We start from the raw sequence: 7,051 nt of genomic DNA, 5'->3' as shown, positions 1-7,051 counted from the left end.
TTGTGTCTTGTGACTTATTGTAAAAATGATATAAAGGGTTCAAAATTGCATAGTTACAAATATAATAGTAACTTCATATGATAATATTAACCACTGGTTATTTCAGAGAGGAAAAAAATGGGGACACTATTGCTTCCATTCGGGACAATACAACACAGAATTCGGGACCACTGGGGGACACAAAGAAAAAAAGTTAATTTCGAGCCCTGCCCTATACACATGTCTAGTCCTGCATCTTTGTCAGCTTTGCTAAGTCTCCCTAGTTTAGCATTGAAATCTCCACATACAAATAGAGACCACCTGGCTGGGACTTTGATAGCAGTTCATTGTAGAGTGTGTCTACTAGTGACGGATTTTCTTGAGCTCTCTCTGATGTTGGGCCATATACATTGACGATTCGGCATTTTATGGTTTTGCCATTTCTAAGTGGAAGTGATAGGTCCATGGTGGTTATGCGGTCACTGATGCGTCCGTAGTTAAGTACATTGTTCAAGAGTCTTGGTCCTATCACAAACCCCAACCCGTGATGGGTTGTTTCTTTTTGCTCCATGAGAATCAATTTGTGACCAATTTGGAGAGTTTGTTCTGAATGACTGATTACTTTTGTCTCTTGGATACATGCAATGTCAATGTTGTAATGCTCACAGTCTGTTCCAAGTGTTTGTCTCTTCATGGCTGAGGTCAAGCCTCATACATTCCATGTTGCAAAGGCAAACTGTTGAGAAGATGGCGGTGCCCGAGGGTGCCGGACACAGCTTCTCGGTTGAAGAAAGGTAGACATTGAAGAGGTTGCCCTCTTTATGCGGTTGTCAGTTCGCAATCCTTGACGACTTGGCTTCCCAACTGTGTTGGTACGGACCGGGAGGACCTCGTGAAGGTGTCATCATCCCTCCCCACAGGGTTCTCCCCATTCGAATTACTATATGGGCGTAAGCCGCGTGGCATCCTAGATGTACTGCGGGAAAATTGGGAGGAGGGACCTTCAATGAGCAAAAACGAAATTCAATACGTTATCAACCTGTGGGCAAAACTCCACACACTCACACACCTAACCCAAGAGAATTTGCGGCAGGCCCAAGAACGGCAAATCCGCCTGTATGACAGGGGCACGCGCCTAAAGGAATTCGCACCAGGAGATAAAGTACTCGTGCTGTTGCCCACGTCGAGCTCCAAATTGGTCGCCAAGTGGCAAGGACCCTTTGAGGTCACACAGCGAGTCGGGGACGTCGACTATGAGGTGAGGCGAACGGACAGGGGTGGGGCGCTACAGATTTACCACCTCAATCTGCTCAAACTTTGGAACGAGGAGGTCCCTGTGGCATTGGTGTCGTTGGTTCCGGTGAAGGCGGAGCTGGGGCCAGAGGTTCAAAAGGGAACATTGACATCGCTTACCTCTCCGGTCCCCTGTGGAGACCACCTTTCCCTGACCCAACTCACGGAGGTTGCCCAGTTGCAGACCGAATTTTTGGACATGTTCTCACCCCTGCCCGGCCGCACCCGCCTCAAAGAACACCACATTTTGTGCTGGTCAGAAAAGCAGCCAAGAGACCCATGATCACTCTGGAGGAGCTGCAGAAATCCACAGCTCAGGTGGGAGAATCTGTGCACAGGACAACTATAAGTCGTACACTCCACAAATCTGGCCTTTTTGGAAGAGTGGCAAGAAGAAAGCCATTGTTGAAAGACAGGCATAAGAAGTCCCGTTTGCAGTTTGCCAGAAGCCATGTAGGGGACACAGCAAACATGTGGAAGAAGGTGCTTTGGTCAGATGAGACCAAAGTTGAACATTTTGGCCTAAATGCAAAGCGCTATGTGTGGCAGAAAACTAACACTGCTCATCACCCTGCACACACCATCCCCACTGTGAAACATGGTGGTGGCAGCATTGTGCTATGGGGATGCTTTTCTTCAGCAGGGACAGGGAAGCTGGTCAGAGTTGATGGGAAGATGGATGGAGCTAAATACAGGGCAATCCTGGAAGAAAACCTGTTGGAGGCTGCAAAAGACTTGAGACTGGGAAGGAAATTCCCCTTCCAGCAAGACAATGACCCTAAACATACAGCCAGAGCTACAATGGAAATGGTTTAGATCAAAGAATATTCATGTGTTAGAATGGCCCAGTCAAAATCCAGACCTAAATCCCATTGAGCATCTGTGGCAAGACTTGAAAATTACTGTTCACAGACGCTCTCCATCCAATCTGGCTGAGCTTGAGCTATTTTGCAAAGAAGAATGGGCAAAAATTTCAGTGTCTAGATGTGCAAAGCTGGTAGAGACATACCACAACTATAACCACAGCTATAATTGCAGCAAAAGGTGGCTCTACAAAGTATTGACGCAGGGGGGCTGAATACTAATGCACATCACATTTTTCAGATTTTTATTTGTTTAAAATTTTGAAGACCATTTGTCATTTTCATTTCACTTCACAATTATGTGCTACTCTGTGTTGGTCTATCACATAAAATCTCAATAAAAAAACTTTTAAGTTCGTGGTTGTAAGGTGGAAAAATGTGAAAAAGTTCAAGGGGTATGAATATTTTTTCAAGGCACTGTATTTCATTGGACCGCCTTTAGTTTTGATTATGGTGCACATTTGCAATGGCATTGTTTTGACAACCTTATGCAATGTTACAAGATTTATTTCTGTCTAGATTTCCATTCATTTTTCACCAAGATTGAAGAAATGTATTGAAGGAAACGTATTGAAGACAGGAGAGTCGATCTACTCCCTGAACCCCCTGTTGGGAGTCTTTTCCAACACATCCCAAAGACTTTCATGAAAATAATTCCTCATGCACCCTGAACCACTCGTTCACAATTTGAGCCCAATGAATCCTGGCATTGTTGTCCTGGAATATGCCTGTGCCATCAACAAAGAAAAAAAAATCCATTGACGTGATAACCTGGTCACTCATTACATTCATGTCAGCTGACTTCATTTCATTGCCACATAACATTGCTGAGCCGAGACCTGACCAAATGAAGATCATAGCACTACTTCCAGAGGCTTGTACAGAGGCCCCAATGCATAACGGGCTTTCCTTCTTACCCTGACATGCCCATCACTCTGGAATAGGGTCAATCTGAATTCACCAGACCACTCTAAGAAGTAGTTTTCTTATGGCTACACAGCTGTTTAGTCCCAATTCTGTATGTTCTCATCACATTGTGCTTGTGGCAATGTTCTTACTTTCACTATTAAATGTTGCCATGAGTTCTACTAACAATTTTCTATTATTCAACCAAGCATTTAAATGATCGCCAGTCAGTCATTCAAGATTTTTTTTTCAAACCACATTTTTCTCCCACAAAGATGACAGTTCACCACTATCCTTCGGGGTTTTAAACAATGAGTTGGACAGTTTTTTATTATTATTTTATTTTGGGATTGCAGATTGTAATGCATACATTCATCAAACCAATAGTATCTCTTCTGCATTCCATACATTCAATATTTATGAACTTTATACAGTTTGGGAGAGATTAAGTGTTTCCATAAAAGGATAATAAAGAGAGTGACAGATAAGTCCAGGAGAGGTTAGAAAAGAGGAGATTAAATACCATTACAAATTTGAAAGATAAGAAGGGGTTCAACATATATATGTGCGCATACAGTAAAGTTAAAGTTGCAGGAAAACAAGATCTTTACATAATCATTCACTTGACACCTCCACAAAGGCTGGTCGTATGGGCTTTACATATTTGACCCACTTAGTCCATAACTTAATAAACAGAGTTTTCTTGAGATGGAGAGAGAAAGTGATCCTTTCCATATTGTAAATCTCATTTACTATATTTATCCATTCTTGTATTGTAGGGGGTTCAGGGAGCAGCCAGCGTCTCGTAAGCGCTTTTTTGCAGACACATGTTAAAATACCAAACAAATATACATCAGTGCACCTTGCCTGGAAGTCAACATGTCCTAAAAATAAAGTGAGAAACTGAATGGGCAGGTCAGTATCAAGCATCTTTCTTAGTGCATTATGAATCTCTGCCCAGAATAGTTTTATCACTGGGCAGTCCCAAAATCTATGCCAATGGTCAGCTTATTGAGATGCGCACTGTCTCCAACATTTAGCATCTCCTCCTGCCACACATACTTTTTGCTTTGGTGTGATTAAAAAAAAACAAATAAAAACACTTCCATCCAAACACCCTCCACATATGAGAGTTTGTACATTTCCACTGGAGTTCACACACGTTCAGCCAGATCTCGTTTGATAGTTTAAGGTTTCCTTTGCTCTCCCACTTTTCTTTGATGTATTCTGTTGTGCATGTCTTTGTCAACAGGCCTTTGTAAATTCTAGAGATAATACCCTTATTTAGATTATTTTGGTAGGCGTCCAGGAGTACTTTCAATATAGGATCATCCATATCCGTTTTATGTCTAATATGTTCAAAATAAGTTCATATCTGGAGGTATCTAAAGAAAAAAAAAAGAGATTTTTCAAGTTGATATTCCTTCCTCAGACTTTCAAAGTCCTTTAGTTGCAAGTGAATAAAATGTTATTCCTTTCAAAACCCAAGATTTAAATCTATGATCCGGGGTCATAGGCACACCACTGAATTATTTGTAAATTATTCTCAAATTTGTATTCTTCCTTTATTGTATTCCAAATATTTAACTGAGCTTTGATCCATGGGTTTTCAATATTATTTTTGAATATTCCCAAATTTTTATGAGCCAATATGGCATGGATCGGTGGGTTAGTCTGAATAGAGAGTTCTACATCTTTCCATCTTGCATGAAATGTCGAGCTACATATATTGATCAGAGATTTAACCTGAGCTGCCAAATAATATTCTTTAAAATGAGGTAATGCCATCCCCCCTTACTCCTTTGGAAGTTGTAGTGTTTTAAATTTGACCCTGGGTTTCTTACCCTGCCATATGAATCTGGAGATGATTTTATTCAGTTCTAAAAACCATTTTAAGGACATTTCTACAGGAAGTGCTTGAAATAAAGAGATATCTTGGAAGTATATTCATTTTTACACTGTCTATTCTATGACTGAGGCTGAGGAAAGAGATAGAGTTCCACTTTTATGTCTTCTTTAATTTTTGTTAAAAGAGGGTCATAATTTATCTTTGTTATTGATGTGATTTCTTTTGGTGTATATATATCCCTAATTATTTCAACAAGTTCTGGTCCCAATTATGATGATATTTCTCTCTAAGGTGTTTTGGAGGTACAGTTAGGTCCATAAATATTTGGACAGAGGCAACATTTTTCTAATTTTGGTTCTGTACATTACCACAATGAATTGTGAATAAAACAATTCAGATGCAGTTGAAGTTCAGACTTTCAGCTTTAATTCAGTGGGTTGAACAAAATGATTGCATAAAAATGTGAGGAACTAAAGCATTTTTATTAAACACAATTCCTTCATTTCAGGGGCTCAAAAGTAATTGGACAAATTAAATAATTGTAAATAAAATGTTCATTTCTAATACTTGGTTGAAAACCCTTTGTTGGCAATGACTGCCTGAAGTCTTGAACTCATGGACATCACCAGACCCTGTGTTTCCTCCTTTTTAATGCTCTGCCAGGCCTTTACTGCACCGGTTTTCAGTTGCTGTTTGTTCGTGGGCCTTTCTGTCTGATGTTTAGTCTTTAACAAGTGAAATGCATGCTCAGTTGGGTTGAGATCAGGTGACTGACTTGGCCATTCAAGAATATTCCACTTCTTTGCTTTAATAAACTCCTGGGTTGCTTTGGCTTTATGTTTTGGGTCATTGTCCATCTGTATTATGAAACGCCGACCAATCAGTTTGGCTGGATTTGAGCACACGGTACGTCTCTGAATACTTCAGAATTCATCCAGCTGCTCCTGTCCTGTGTCATATCATCAATAAACACTAGTGACCCAGTGCCACTGGCAGCCATGCATGCCCAAGCCATCACACTGCCTCCGCCGTGTTTTACAGATGATGTGGTATGCTTTGGATCATGAGCTGTACCACACCTTCACCATACTTTTTTCTTGCCATCATTCTGGTAGAGGTTGATCTTGGTTTCATCTGTCCAAAGAATGTTCTTCCAGAACTGTGCTGGCTTTTTCAGATGTTTTTTAGCAAAGTCCAATCTAGCCTTTTTATTCTTGAGGCTTAAGAGTGGCTTGCACCGTGCAGTGAACCCTCTGTATTTACTTTCATGCAGTCTTCTCTTTATGGTAGATTTGGATATTGATACACCTACCTCCTGGTAAGTGTTGTTCACTTGGTTGGCTGTTGTGAAGGGGTTTCTCTTCACCATGGAAATTATTCTGCGATCATCCACCACTGTTGTCGTCTGTGGGCGTCCAGGTCTTTTTGCATTGATGAGTTCACCAGTGCTTTCTTCTTTTCTTTCTCAGGATGTACCAAACTGTAGATTTTGCCACTACTAATATTGTAGCAATTTCTCGGATGGGTTTTTTCTGTTTTCGCAGCTTAAGGATGGCTTGTTTCACCTGCATGGAGAGCTCCTTTGACCGCATGTTTTCTTCACAGCAAAATCTTCCAAATGCAAGCACCACACCTCAAATCAACTCCAGGCCTTTTATCTGCTGAATTGAGAATGACACAACAAAGGAATTGCCCACACCTGCCCATGAAATAGTCTTTGAGTCAATTGTCCAATTACTTTTGGTCCCTTTAAAAACATGGTGGCACATGTTAAGGAGCTGAAACTCCTAAACCCTTCATCCAATTTTAATTTGGATACTCTCAAATGAAAGCTGAAAGTATGGACTTTATGTCCATTATATAACTATAACTTGAATATGTTTCAGTAAACAGGTAAAAAAAACAAAATTTGTGTCAGTGTCCAAATATATATGGACCTAACTGTATGTATTTAAAAGTCAGAGTCTGAGTTTTTTGTATGCTCAATTTATATCCTGCAAGCTCACCAGATCTTTCTAAAAAGGCCCATTAATTTGATAAATGAACTAGATGGGCTAGTTAAAAATATCAAAACATCATCAGCATATGTCAGCACCTTATGATCATCCCCATTAATGGTTATGCCTTTGATACCTGTCTGTCTGTCTCAGCCACTGTACTA

The sequence above is a fragment of the Neoarius graeffei genome, chromosome 24 (genome assembly GCF_027579695.1).
Source record: "Neoarius graeffei isolate fNeoGra1 chromosome 24, fNeoGra1.pri, whole genome shotgun sequence".
NCBI classification, from domain to species: Eukaryota; Metazoa; Chordata; class Actinopteri; order Siluriformes; family Ariidae; genus Neoarius; species Neoarius graeffei.
Note: the sequence above shows the minus strand (reverse complement) of the source record.